Source organism: Ambystoma mexicanum, chromosome 5q, assembly GCF_040938575.1.
Source record: "Ambystoma mexicanum isolate Mex_15411 chromosome 5q, UKY_AmexF1_1, whole genome shotgun sequence".
Taxonomy (NCBI): domain Eukaryota; kingdom Metazoa; phylum Chordata; class Amphibia; order Caudata; family Ambystomatidae; genus Ambystoma; species Ambystoma mexicanum.
This window is the reverse complement of record NC_090933.1, coordinates 557,233,365-557,249,017: the sequence shown is the minus strand read 5'-3', so window position 1 is coordinate 557,249,017 and position 15,653 is coordinate 557,233,365. Positions and strand designations below refer to the sequence as shown.

General features: G+C 45.3%; 1 protein-coding gene across 3 annotated transcripts in view; it reads left to right on the top strand.

Annotated features, from left to right (window-relative positions):
- Nucleotides 1-15,653, top strand: part of ST18 (ST18 C2H2C-type zinc finger transcription factor) — a 683,846-nt gene that overhangs the window by 229,005 nt on the left and 439,188 nt on the right. The window lies entirely within an intron of this gene.

The window sequence follows — 15,653 nt, the reverse complement described above, 5'->3', positions numbered from 1 at the left end:
TGAGAACACTCAGTGTTTTCCAACCACCTGAGGCCCTTCCCTGGGCGGTGCCACATTGATTGTGGGGGGCGGGGGGATAGGGAGTGTCTATCTCTTGCCTCTCCATATGCCCACCCCACTCCCAAAGACATCCTGCTCCCTTTCCCCACCACCTCCCTCCCTCCCCACTTACCTGCAAGACTGGCGCTGCCTGCCCTGGTTCCGACACTCCTCCCGCCCTTGACCACCACCATGGAGATGGAAAAGGAACTAAGTCCCTTTTCCTATGGTGGTGGCCATCTTGGTTTTTTATGGAAGATTGGGCTTGCACACTATGCGTGGAGCCTCTCTCCCTTAAAAAATAAAATGTGTACCCCGGGCGAACCCTGGGATGCAAATAGCTATCACTCCCTTGTTGGGGGTGCGTAAATGGCCGGTAACGGCCCACAGCTTTGCAGAGGCCCTCGATAAGGTCCTCGCTTCGCAAAATCTCTGATAAAGACTTTTGTGACAAAACCCTTGTTTTCCCAGTACATTTGGGCTAAATGCCTTTAACCAACTGCTTAAATATGTCTTCTAAAGGAAGAGATCGCGGTTAATTAATCTTGTATAGCGTGATTAATACCGGAGACCAGTCTCTAAGCACAGGACCGGGATTCAAACGTATGTTTGTCTCTATTGCCTTGCTTCCAAGATAAACTCGTTGCCCCTGAGCTTTCCACCCAGCCCTCCTGGTTAAAGTTAAGAAAATGAGAAGGTGTAGCTAGAGATGGTAAAGAGGAGGAAAAGCTAAAGGAAGGGAAGGGCCATATATTATTTGTGTGCATCATACTGATGCAGCAGTCACAACACATAAAACAGTCATGCAGATCATAACCATAGTTAACGCTCTCAGTTTCACACGGCCAGAAAGAAACTGCCACTCCTTTCGACTGGGCAGTTTAGAATGCATATTCACTTCACGCTCCATCTTTTGGCACTGCAACTGATATAGTACTGCTAAAGCAGGGTGAAACAACACCCACATTTGGTCAGGCCTTGAGTGATGATTTCTGGCAGAATACAGTCCCAGGACTCTCTGGAATATTGCATTTGTATAAAGGACACGAGTTAGATTTACAGAAATAGGCACAAACATAGTACAAATCCTTAGAACCAGCACTAAGAATGTGCCACGCAATAGATTCACAAAATAAATGCCCCGTAATAACTAATGGTGCAAAGGAGAATCTCTAGTGCCATACACGCCCACAATGCTCCCCCAGGCGAGGCCAACACTGTGCCGTGGGCCCAAATTGAACCACAACAGAGTCACCTGGGATCCATATTGTGCCATGACGGAAGGCCCAGAACTGATGATTGCAGCGAGTGAGTGACACCATCATAGAGACAATCTACACACATAACTGCCCCTCCAAGCTCCAGACAAAGGCTATCTGTGAATGTCTCTATCATGCTAGTGCTACCCTTGAAGTACACCAAAAAAATGGCGTGCAAGTGTGAGTGACTGCAACATACTGTACCATGATGTGAACGCCAATAACACCACAAACAGGCCACACAGTAGATCTGATGGTAGCATTGTTTGTGCACCATTTGGCTCTGAGGCAACATTGCTTACACTGAACCGTGTTGTCGGTCTACATCTGTTGGAGCACATGTGTGGCTACTGAATCCTCGAGGAGGAATATAAGAAGGGCATATTGATGATGGGCCAGTACTTAATGAGCCGCCTGGGGTCCACTCTTGGTTACTTGAAAACTGCAAGCATTTTCCAGGCTCCAGTATTCCGGTGAAGGTCTAGTGTTTGATGGAGATGTGGATGATGCCCAACTAAGTGGTGAATGCCGCAGATTGAAGGGTCTGAAGTGTAGAAGCAGGGAGGATATTCAACATGGACAATGTGCCCGTCAGTGAATATAAGCAGTCATCTGTGCTATTGTTGACGCATGTGAATGTGGATCCAGAATAGCAACCACATGAATATACATTCTATGATGTTGGAATGCTCCAAATACCACAGCACATGGGTGTCATGGGAAATCTGCATTCGATGAGTCATGGCCCCAGTGGGAATCTGCCTCTGTTTCTCTCCTTGCCGTTGGTGTTCATGCATCATTTGGCCGTGGAACTGGTCATCCACTCTCTGTGTGTAGTGCATACTTACCTGGCCTGAATGTGGTGCAAGAAACTGCCTCAGTCACCCCTTCTCTTGAGGTTGAGGCCTTCAATGTACGAGACTGTGGAAGGCCACCCATGGATGTGCCTGACTGGGCTGGTGTGACTAATGTGATCAATCAATTGTCACATTGATCAACAAGTACAGTGTGATTAGACACTCATGACAGAGGGTGTGTAAAGTGTACATGATGAGGAAGTGGACACAACCTTTCATGTGTGTTGCCTCTAGTGTGTACCTTGTCTGGTTCACAGTGCTGCCAATGCACTAAACACCGCCCTCCGGCCACTGTTTACCAGCATTAGAAGGAATATCCGAGACACATAGGAAGAAGGTTGTTGAGTGATAGAGAGATCTTGTGGTGAGCAAGTCTGTGAAGTCTGTAATGAAACATTGACTGTACTTGGGTGGGAGTGACATGATGTTAAGGCTGACTGTGTCCGTTGATGAAAGCCAGAAGTTTATAGAGTGCACTAACAAAGAGCCACTTGTGTTGAGCTCCAATAGGGTGCACGTGCAGAAGGAACCACAGTGGATGATGGAGATGCGTCTCGCCACATTTTTGGACAGTCTCTTCATAGTATATATTGTAGGCATTGTTGAAGATGCTATGTGGACTGTGAAAGTAGGTGGGTGACGTATAGGCCATAAATAAGCCTTAAAATGTGTCTGTGGTGTTCGGCTTGGTACCCTGTGATAAATGCTAGACAGTTTAATGCATGCAAGTGAACAAGTGAGCAAGTTAGAACAAATAGGAGTTCCTCCTGTACATGTTGCAGGCAGTGTTTGAGGGATAGACCCAGGCCCCTTACCCTTGTCTGGTGTGGCCATGGCAAAGAAAACACATCTGCTAGGGTCCCCAGGTGGCACTGGGGTATCTGTGGGTTAGGATTCAGATGTGACTTGCTCTGGTGTGTCCACAGCGGCTGGCACTACATTGGGGCGAGCACCAATGACAGCATCTGTGGAGTCGCAGTGCTATGTGGACCGGGTAGATCAGGGACATCATACACATACTTTTGTCTCATTACAACAGGGTGGATAATTTTCATCCCATCGGCCTACACCACACACATGAAGGCTACTTGGCTTGCAGCCCATCAGATTAGGAGGAGGAGTTGCGACATGTGATCACCAGACAGGGACAGGTCCTTCTGGAGTTGTCTGACAATTCAAGCCAGATGGGCCATGCAGTGGTAGCAGCAATTGAGGATTTTCACCAGCAGATATGTCCATTGGTGTGGACTTGCACCAGGATACAGTGGCATTGAGGAAAAGCATGCACCGGCAAATTCCTGCTATTGGCGGGTTGTTGCATGCCTCTCTGACACACATTGCTATAGCAATGGAGGATCAGACTTTGTCACTGCATGATTTGAGTGGTTTCCCAGTCCAGAATGCACCACAGGACAGCGGGTCTCAGTATCTGCCGGCACATTGCCACTCCTGGATTGCCTTACATGTTGCATGCATGATACTAGTTTAGGCGTGCCCTGTTGTGTTGACATTGAAGGTGGTGTTTGGGATGGTGCTTGTCTGATATGTTTTGTTAGCAGTACAGTTCTGCTTTACAAGGTTTATATGCAATGTGGTCTGCTATTTATGTGACTGCAATATGTGATCATGCAGTTATGTTCCTCCTAGGAAATGTGATGCTCTATGGGACAGCCCTTATCTGTGTTCAGTCACCCGCATGCATAGGTGCTCCTATCCTGTCACAGAGAGTGGGCTTTAAGGCCACTCATTGGGGTGCAGATGTTGTCCTTTTGCATCATGTGTGTGGGTTATGGGCTTTCACAATCATGAATACACTCGTCTGCCAGTGAATGTGTGCTTATGTGTATAAGTTTCGATTTTCATGGGCTGTGTGTCCTGGTGTTTTGGTAGGTAAATCCTTTAAATGTTTGTTGCATTGTGTCATTTCTTCATGGATGTGGGTTTATGAAGTTTCTGCCTGGAGGTTGCTGTTCTAATTGTGGGGGATTTGATGTATGTGATGATGGCACTGCATGTAATTCATGCTGTATATGGGTAGTGTTGTTGTGAGGAATGTGTTATTGGTGTCCTGTGTGTGTTTGTGTATGTGTGTGGCACTTAGAGGCAGACAAGCTTACAGTATGTTGTTTCTGCCATTGTTCACACACACCTTCCTACTCCTAGTGAGGCATTCTCTTGGCGTTATGTTGGCCTGACAGCACTTGCCCACTGTCATCATTGAAACCTGACAGGGATGGAGGTTTCTAGTGTGTCCATAACACAGGGAATACTTCAGGCAACACATTTTTAGCACCTCACAGTTGCAGGTGGCCTGGCCCTTCACCCTTTGCTCCACTAGAGGCATGGGTGGTGCCTGTGGGTTTGGCTGCAAACCCTCCTACACCTCCACAGGTATGCCAAGGCATGTTGCGAAGTTGTGCAGGGCACAACATACGAGTATGATTTTACATACCACATGTGGTGTATAGTAATACACCGCCCAAGCAGTCAAGGCCTATTGTGGCAATGTATGCTGCATTATAGCGTGTCTCAGCTGGGTTTGCAGGGTTCCTGAAGGTGTCAAGAGGAATGGTGAGAGTGGGTTGGCACTGTCCCATGCAAATAGATAAATGGTCAATATTAGTTTTTTTTGTTCCTGTAGTAGGTGGATGCTGCGCACGTGCTTGTTTGTACGTATGTGATAGAATGTGTGTCTTGGGTCATATTCCCCTGTATGTCACATGATTTCAACGGTTTCAGATGCCAGAGAATGATGAACTGGGGAACGACGTAGGATGTAGCTATCATGAATGCATTCAGGAAAATTGTCATTCACTTGCATTATTTGTCCATTTGCATCGCAGATGACCGGCACATTGATGGAACATCAATGTTTGTGCTTCCTGTATATGTGCTCAGTTTGTCTGGAGGGCTGCAGTGCTAAATGCATGTGGTCAATGGTTGGAGCACCCAGGGCAACTGTTCCATGGGCTACTCTTTGCCTTGCCTTCAGTGGCTAGGGCATGTCTATCTGGCTGGGCATCTGTGCATCGATGCACTGCACCACTTGATGCAGGCACTGATGGGGGGTGTCTGCTGGGATATACCCCCTACAATGGCTGTGGTCTGCTTGAAGGACCAGTGGCCAAAAGGTGAAGGGCTGATAACATTTCACATGCGGAGGTACAGAATAAGAGCACATGGAACATGATGTCAAGCCAGCCTCCCAATCCTTGACCATATTCAGGATGCCATGTGGGGGTAATCTATGTGTGCCACAGAGCTCCTCATCTGGTATTCCAAAACTTGGGGTGCGATTGTGGAAGAACCAAGACATCTTCTTCATCCTTGCATTTTATGTGATCACATGTGCAAAGAATACCTGTCCAGGCAGCCTCGCTGGGGTTCACTATGCCTGCACAGTGCTTTTATACTGTGCTCCTGTTGCAGATAGGCAGTTACGTTTTGTAGCGTTTGAGGTTTACACAAGAGCAGTGTATTTTTTATGTTTTTCAATTTGTTGGTTGTTTTGAGAATTTGCTGGGTGCCTTCCTGCCCACGAGTATGTCACTTCCCTTTTTCACAATAAAATTAGGATTCATGCATATATAGCAGGGGCCCTCTGGTAAAAGTAGTCACAGGAACAAAAAGAACAATTAAAAAAAGAGCGTACACCAAGCAAGAAGTAACACACATGTATTGGTTCAAACAGCTGGGAAGCACTTTTCACACAGCCCTGTGGAACTGTACTGAAGGAAATGAGCTGTCAACAACACCCACTGCAGCTAAACATTTTATCCCAAAATTACAAAATTATCATACAATATTTTAGTTACATTTTCAGGGCAGGTCACAGGAGCTGATTGGTGGAACTACGTCAGTACCCTATATGCATGTTTATGTTAAGTGACCCTGATTGGGTAGATCATTTCTTTGGCAAAAAATCACATTAGCACTCCTAGTGATATCACAAACATTCCACACTGCTCCTCAATTGATGTGATTGTGCTGATCGGTCAAAACACGTGTTTGCCATTGGATGGCAATGCTCAACATACAAAATGGCTTGAGATGGCAAGTGACGAGACATTCACACCGAGTCTGCCCAGTGATGTGCCCCACGGACAACAATAAGGACACTGCACAATGTTGCTCCGTATGGACACCAAAACCTCTTTCCCCGGATTGGCCCCATAACTCCTACCCCAATGCTTTGGCCCCCAGCTCCCTTCTCGCTCCTTGCTCCCAAGTGTAGTCTGAAAAACTATGCCACACCATGGCTGGAGTTTAATTAACTGTATTTAATTTCAATTTCTATGCCATTTCTCGTCGAGCACCAAGGGTCCATGCTCTTTGGCCATGAAAAGTATCTCTTAGAGTGACTTTGCTGGGGCGACATTCTCCTGGGAAACTTTAGCCGTGCAATATATCTGCACACTGATTCTGCTGTATGTTCAAGAAATACATACTGCTCGTCACACGAAAGCATGCAGCTCTTATTTTATGAGCTGTCTGCGAGAAATGCTTTCCTAACAGGGGCTTACGAAAATAATGTCTTCTCTACTGTTCAAATATTGCTCAAAAGCCCCCCACCACGTTCTCCCTAAGGCCCCTTAGATACACCCGGTGCCGGCTCTATCCAACTACCCCTTATTACACACAAAGCACCCATACTTCATTGTGTTTCACCATGGGACTTCTCATGCTTTGCCTGATTCTATGTACACTCATGCAAGCAGTGCCATGTTCAATGACGTTCCCACCCCCCCATCACGCTCGACGTCACCACATTACTTGTTTAACTGATATGTGCACCCCGCTTGGCAGTATTGAACCTGGACCTTTACAAAACATTTTTCGCCCAATTCTCTGCCCTTAGCCTGCGTTGCATCTAGATAGGACTCTGAATATTGGCATGCCCGCACCTACGCTAAACGTGAAGACTAGCACAGGCCACACTTAGAATTGTGGACAATTGGCCTGCGTCGCATCTAGATAGGATTGATTGAGGGATAACATGCTCGCGCCTAGATGAAACTTGTATGTTAGCAGGTGCCACACTTAGAATTGTGAACACCAGCCGAGTAGCATCCAGATTAAGTTATGAATGTTAGCATGCCCACACCTAGACAGATTTCTAAAACTAGGAATGCGACAACGGCAGTCTGCTTCATGCCGTCTACGGGAGAACAGCTCCGCTCCCGCCCTCGGTATGCAATCGCGTTGCAGGCTACTTTACTGCGCTGATTCCTGTCAGGCAGTTCGATTCGGTCACCACATGGCCACTACACTTTAGTTCGCCACACAACATTCTACCTACCTGTAACAGACTGACCCTGATGAAGGAAATTTATTTCCGACATGCATTGGCAAATTCGGTCTGGTTGATGAATTTATTGTGGCAAACTCTTCCTCACTAAGAAAATATTAGTGACCACTCATTTTTTTTTTTAGATCATTTTTTTGATATAAACTATTTTGAAAAACAACAGAACTTCTCGTTTATCTTTTTGAAATTTGAAGTATATTTTTTACTTTAAAGCTGAACTGTCAGTAATTTTGAAAAACCATAACCCAGGTTGGGAAAGTGAGTGGCTGTGTGACTAGGTAGTTTACTTGGTCTCTTGCTTCACATGGATTTTTGAGTTTGGGTGTCTCCAAACTTGTCACAGCCAGCTCCTTTTCAAGTGTTTTGATATATATTGTTCGAAAGGATTTTTTCGTGCACTAATTTTGAATACCAAAGACACGTGGATTTAATACCAGTGGTGCCCACTCACTTCACTTTTTGTTAGATTTCTAAACACTAGCCTGCGCTGCACCTAGAAAAGTCTGTGAATGTTGGCATGCCCACATGTGAAGGCAAACAAGTGCCACACTTAGACAAAACTGTGAATGTTAGCATGCTAAAGGTCATGTTACCCACTAACTAATATAAGCTCAAACTCTGCATACTTATCTCACTCAAAAAACTAACACAACCATCTCTCGCACAACAAGCCGCACGCACTTCACAGCACTGCAACAACACATAAGCCGGAGCAACAGCACACGCGGACTGACACCGATCCAATACCTGCACCAAAACTCAGCATCCGGTGTACACCGAGTTGAAGCTGCCAACAGAACACCACTCCTCTCACTATCCTACTCCCTCTTCACCCTACTAACCAACCCCCCCTTATCACTTAAATATCCGCCAGAGCGCCTGGGGACCAATTCCGTTCGTGACGGTGCGCGGTATAAATACCTTTAACATTTAACATTTGTGTTAGCCCTTACATTGCATTAATGTAGCACTAATTCCATGGGGACCAATAAGCTTGGGCAAAGGACAAGGGGTGCTGGGTCAGCGCAAAGTACCTTTTGTGAATTGCATTTGGACTTTACATGCCATGTCATGTGCACTTTACCTGTGTAAAGTCACTTTGCACGATGGGAAATGTTTTGTAAATCAGGCCCATTGTCCCACACCTCTCACATCCCTATATTTAGGGAGTGTAAGGAAGGCATGGTATCAACAGTAAGACAGACACAAGTGACCACAGTTCAGGGATGTTTATTGAACTTCAAAAGGGGTTTGAAAAACGCCTATCTAATGCTGAATCTACAGATGGGAGCAAGCTACGACCATCAAATAATAATAACTCAGTCCTAGTGGTGTCTTGTCACAATAAAAGGGCCCATACAAAGAAACCTATTGCAAATCCTTACCTCTAAATACAAATAGTGTGGGAAAAAATGTTATGTAAAAGAAAGAAGTGTTCAAGAAATGATATGTCAGGATGTTTTGGCCATTGGCTTCCCTTCCCCACGTTTTCAGCATGGGATAAGGCGGTACACCTCAGCTTAGCACAGTCTCTGGCTTTTCTAGCATGATGGTGCTCTTCAAACATTAGCATCAGGGCCTTTTGTGCCCAAGTCTCTTTGCCTTCCAAAGTCTTGCAGAGAGCCTGATGCATCAAACAAACAATACATAATTTTCTTCTCAGAATTTCACATGTACTCAATTTCTCAGGTGGTTCACTATTCACCTCGGATCCCCCTCAGCCAGGCTCAGATCCTCTTTAACATAAGGCTCAATCAGTCTCCATCTGCCGGGCTCCAACCATTTTCATTTACTTGATCACAAACTTGCTTTATCCCAAGAAGCTTTCATTTAATCTCTCTTATTCCGTTTTGGACCAACTTTCTCTATTTTGTCATCAACCTTTTCAATTGATCTCCCTCATTCGGCTCGGAGCAACTTGCATGGCAGTATCAACATCGAAGACTTTGGATTGTGCACAGGATTTTGCTTGACCCATCAGAAGACCACTTAGATGCACAGTTCTTTGCCACTCTTTCATCTTTCTCAACTATAAGTTGGATACCTTATAGAGACCTTTGAATGTGCACGCACCTGGTGCCGGATCACTCTGTCAAGGGTATCGTATCTTGGTCTCAAAGTTCAATCACTCGTCTGTTGTTGTGTTGATTATCACATGCGTTTCATACACTGTTCGCTTCAGCGCTCACCATACAATGTTGCAGCTTGCAACCTTGGCTTCAACACAGACCGGTCTGGTATCAGTCTCCCCTCACCGGCTGTGTTTATTTCACTGATATTGCACTGTGTAGGAGCCAATGACAGTACCACAGGGGCAAACAATTCTCCCCGCCTTGATTATCGACACGGGAGGGCCCCGGGTACCTCCCAAACACAATGCAGGATTCTTCAGCTTGGTTTCCTGGTCTTACACTTTCTATTCTCGAGGGTTTGTGAAAGTAACGGGTCCTCATTGGAAAGCTCAAGGGCACTTCACTCCGTGCGATCCCCTTCTGTTTTGTCGTCTTTCTCCTCATGTTAAACTGCCATCTTAGAACTGCTGCTTCCTTGTGTGCTTTGCCTTGCTCAGAGTGTGCTCTTGTGCTCTGGCTTTTATCCGTGTCGGGTAGTGTAATGGAAGTCAGCTGTATGTGATGGCCAGTAATTGCCTAACCCTGCCTGACCATCGTATTGGGACATGTCAGGTATACAGCTTGGGTGTTAGTACATTTTCTCTCATAGCGAGCTGTCCATGAGAAAGTGTTTCTGTTTTAAAGGGGGTGGGGAGTGGGTTCCTAATTATCCTACCTGGTAGTATAGGGTAAAGGTGTCACAGGGAAGGGGGTACCACGTCTCGCCATCCGGTGTCCCACTCCCTGAAGACCCCTCACCCAGGTGATTCTCCCACACTGGTCCACCCCCAGGAACTGTATCCAAAGCGATGGCTGTGTCCTGGCCACCTGGATGACAGATCCTGAGGAACAGCGAGTGAGACACCTTCAGGTTTCTCACAGGAGCCAGAGAGGCACTTTCTACTTTTGGAGTGTGCCTAACAGGTTGTACAAGGGGGGAACAATGCTGTACATCTCTCCTTTCTTCTACCAACAATTTTTATTCCCCCAATACACAAGAATGTCTGACGGAGTGGGCGCCCAACAATACAGCAGTGGCACGGTCGGGACAAAGCATGGCAGGTCGAGGATTGCCTATTGGGCCAAATACCCATGACAAACGGTTCTCGTTTACAGGCAGGGAGTCCCCCTTTGGGGCTTTGTTATGCAACGGCACAGGGGTCGGTTGTCGAGCGCAGTCCCGCCTGGGAAACACTGTGCCACCAAGGTGGACACGCAGTCTCCTGGGGGCTGATAACCCGCCAGGCTTGACAGCAAGGGTTCGGAACATGGACATGCATTAACACTGTTCAGTCCATCTGAAAGGCCAGTCATAGTGGCAAGGCCACGTGAAAGCAACATCTTACAGACAATGCAGTCCACATGAACATGCGGTTTGGATAGATACCGAGCCGGGTCATGAACAGCTACTGAGAGGGCTGGAGCATGCTGGTAATCCGGCAAGGAGCGAAGATAGCATCTGAGAGACTAAGATATGGTGGACGGCCTTGCCTTACTAGTAGAATGCTGAAGACAGAGACATTAAAAATCCCACATGAAGTAGGGCAAGTCACAGTGAGAAGGATCTAAACTACAGGATTTGATGCAGTGAGCAACCCTTTCCCTGTAGTGACCCTTGATTCGGGGACCCTAATGGCCCGTTGGGTTCCAATGTGACTTTGTTGAGCATGAAGTTCTCACAATGGCCTCTGGTAAAGGCAAGAGAAAAGATCAAAAACAAGATGGGCACTCCTTTGCACCACAAGGTGCAACGAGCAAAGCACACAGCCTCGGAATATTCACCCAGAGCCTCTTTGCCGACCCAAGAAAGCCTCATATCAGTGCTGGGTCTCATTGAAAAAACTGTGTCAAGACGTGAGGGCAATACTGACCACCTGAATGAGAAGGTTGTACAGCTGGAATCCAGAACGTCGACCTTAGAGCAAAAAACATTGGAAGCAGAGAATGGAATACCTAGATAATATGGTCCGGGTGAAACTCATCAGGCTGTGTGGCCTTCCTGTAGGAGCTGAAGGCAATGACCCATTTACATTTGCAGCTACTTGGATCTGCTAGGGTTAGACATAGAGGAGGACCCTATACACATAGAGAGATATGTTACAGAATTAAACTGCAGGAAATGAAGAAATCAAGGACTCTGAAATTGGTCCAATGCTTATAACCAAACTCTCGATATCAGGGACAAGGAACGGATCCTGAAAGCAGCAAACAGAAAAGAGAAGTTAGAGTAGCAACAAAGGTGGATTTTGCTCTTCCTGGACCTGACAGCTGAAACTGAATGGAGAAGGAAAGTGCTGAACACTTTGAAGAAGAGTTTTCTTGACCGAGGAGTAAAAGCAGACATACTGCGTCCTGCCAAACTCAGGGTCACATGGAAGGGAAAAGAGTAAATTCTTGCGACGCTGAGAAGGCAGAGGAGCTCCCCAAGCAATTCAAGTACCATTGGCAGATGGGTATACAGTCTTTATATTGAATATTTAATAAAGAATGAACATATATCGAATATTTTATAACAAAAAGTTTTATAGAGAATGCATTTAGGGGTGGGGTAAAGGGTTAAATATTTTTGGGATGTGTTTTTAGCACTGATAAACGGAAGTTTGGGGGGACCCCCTCATCCCAAAAAAAAAGAAAAAGTACATTCTATACAACATTTTTGGTTATAAAATATTCGATATATGTTAATTCTTTATAAAATATGTCGGTATAAAGACATGTAACCGGCAGATGAGGGTTGAACTGGTTGCAGGGCTAGTCTTTGAAAGAGGTTGCACTGAAATAGTCATTCAGTAGTAGGATGTTGGTCTGTGGTTTCTTTCAGGTTCTAGCTTGGCAAAGTTTAGCTTGTGTGGGCATTTGGATGTGGTGGCTTTTGTTTCCAGACAGACATTATATCTGAGGGAGGGTGCTTGAAGGATGGTCTTGGCTTATTCTCTCATCCTGTTCCATCTCCTCTCTTGAACTGAGTTTGAAGAAGAGCTTGAAGGGGCAAACTTTCTTCCGCTAACCGTACAATTTGTCCTCTCCCCATGTATAAATAGAGTGGACATTCAGAAGGAACCTGATTATTTAATTGGTTGCCGCTCAGGCTTTGGAAATATTTACATAATAGCAATGTCTGCGTGCTTCATGTTGTGGGCTCCAAATGTATTGTACAATTTTGGAAAACTTTAATAAAAAATACTTTTGCAAAAAAGAAGTATGAGGATGAAACCTCACTTGTTCTCCAATTTTCCTTTTCCATTTTTGAAGTTGTATTGTTTTCCATACTTATTTCCTTGCCTTGTGATATTTATTGTATTTGTTTGTTTGGCTCCATTCAAAACCCTCTACTGTCAAGTAGTTCAGTGGTAGAACTTTTATTTTCTGGGAAAAACCAATATAATATTGATAATGTTTTGTTTTAATGTTTACGTTTGTTAATATTTTTCTTGTGAGTTTAGACTGGTGACTACAGGAACCTTTATGAAATCAGTTGTTTCCTATGTTCCAATATAACAGGAAGTACGCACAGTTTTGGATGAAGTCATGGCTATATACATATATATTTATAAAGTATACATGTTTTAAAGGACGTATAGTTAATCATAATTTAATAGTCATAATCCTTTGGATGCATGCCACAGCAACATGTTTGTCTTAAGCGCTAGTTAATGATCGTGTTGAGATCTTTTGCCTTGTACTTCCTCATTTATGCTAGCAATCTTAAAATGTGCCAGCGTGCTGAGGGCACATAGGGTGTTGTATCAGTCATATTATAAATAACCATTAACATCTCTAGCTTTAAGTAAAAAAAAAAGAAAATTGTGCACCTCTGTCTGCATGTTGGCTGTATTCAATTTTGAGAAAATGTTTTATTGTCTTTGTTCTATGTAATCTGATAGGCCCATAGGTTATTGAAATAATGCAATTACGTTCCTTACTTCACCGAGAGGCTACGGGGGTGGAAAGTACTGGATGCATGAATATGTAAATGTTTATCAGTTTCTAAAGTACTGGTAAACATAAGTATCAATCAATCGATCAATTCCTTTATTTCAACCCTGGTGGATCATAAAAGCCACATAAAAAACAATATCATTGGCGCAACACAGGTAGAATGTGTTCCTACACAATGAGTACAATTCAACTTAAAAGGTAGAGATATTAAAATATAAACATAAACATAGATGTAGAATGCTCTGTTAGGGGTCCTGTGCCAATGGATCTCTTGCTGGTGAAGGTAAGAATGAAGATCTGCTTTTCCAAGCCTGCAACAAAAATGTCCCAATACAGTAACATTATATTTTACTTTCTCCTGACATACATAGACACAGGGCCATGTTGATCGTTCTCACATGCAATTGCTTAAATAGTGGTAACAGCCAGTTTCTCCTGATGTTGGCATAGGCTGGGCAGAACAGGATAACGTGGGCAGTGCTCTCGTCTTCATTATGACAAAGGGGACACATTGCTGGATCACTTGCGTTTCAGGTGTGCTTTAGACTAGCCAATGGTAATATACCAATATGCAATTTCATATATAGAGCCTTCATTAACTTCCCCTGCATGCCATCCAGATAACCTTCAAAGCCTGGGGACATTTTCATTGATAGATAGGGGGCCAAACTAGCTGAGCATGTCAGATTTGCTCTTGACTCTCTTTCCCATCTAGCTGCATTAACCTTTTTAAATAACACTTTGTAATTTGCTGGGATAGATTCAGGGTGCAGCCAGTATCCTTCCAACCTCATTGAAACCAGCTCCTTTGTTATGGCTCGAGCCCAGGGTAGATCATGCACTTCCGGGTGAGTCAAAACATCCCTAATGGCCCTTCTATAGTGATCCAAATTACTATTCGACCATATTCTGGCCCATAGGGACACTGGCCTTGTTCTACAGACAAAGCCAATTTGAGCTGGGGTTCAGGGCCCCAATCCCTATGACATGAGGCCCAGGTATGAGATGGTAGGGCTAGATTCGGACAAGGGAATGGAGGCGTCTGGGTATCCAGCTGGTAGGGACCTGTGGCACTGATATAGAATGGTTTTGCATCTGCCTGCTGTTGTTTAGCGCCATCTCAACTGGTACTGGCGCGGTTGTTGCCACAGCGGCCACAGGGTCCAGAGGAAAATGAAACCAGGAGTCATTAGGCCCACAGAAGGCCACCTTCCTGGTTGTACCATCGCCCTAGTTCCTGGTCACCAGAATGTACTAAGATGTATTGATGGATGGCTGGGCAACATCTACAGCTGGCAGGTTAGCCAGCAAAGCCAGATTCTTGTGCCGGTCTTTGAGCATCGTTCTTTTGTCTTTTGGGCCTGTAGAAGGCTATTATCAATGACAATTCAGTTTGTAATGCTGCTAATGCATGCTCCTTGGATTCTGCAGTTATTGGCACTGGGTCTGAAGCAGTGATGGGCAAGTATCCAGGGGGACACTGGACCCTTCATGGGCTCTGCTCAATTTGTGGAGCAGCTTGAGGGTCTGTGTTTTCTACAACATCTGGTGACAAAAGCTGGGCTTCATGTCTCTCCAGTACACATTCCCTTGTTCGTATAGGGTCAGTGTTGCGGTCTAATATGACGTCCACCACTTTTGCCAGAATCCTTTTTGTCTTAAGATGATCCTGTGCCAGATTTGTGCATTGCACCAAAAGAGCATCTAGTCTGGACTTAAGAGCATTTGATGTTGATGCTTGTGGAGATGGATCGCTGGACAGAAGCAGCAAGAATCTGGCAAATAGGAAACGGTCAGCACCAGTGACATGATCTTGGTCTACTTCGCTACCACTAGACGGTCCCTCCATTGGGGGTTGCCTACCAATGATGCTATCTGGCTCCGTAGGAGCCGTTCTCTGTGCATTTCTGTGGAGTTTGTGACATAAGTTCAGAAGGGATTTATTGTTGTCAATAAGTGGCGAGGTGGGGGGTGTGTGCTTTTCCCAGTACTGCCAGTACCCACTGCACCCACTGCATCCTCTGCACCCACCGGCGCCGGCAGTGAATGCTCATTGACTAGTGGGCCCCCTGCGACTGCACTATCGAGCCAAAGAAACTATTAATCTTGGGTTTCCCATCCAGTTGTAGTAGATTGGGCT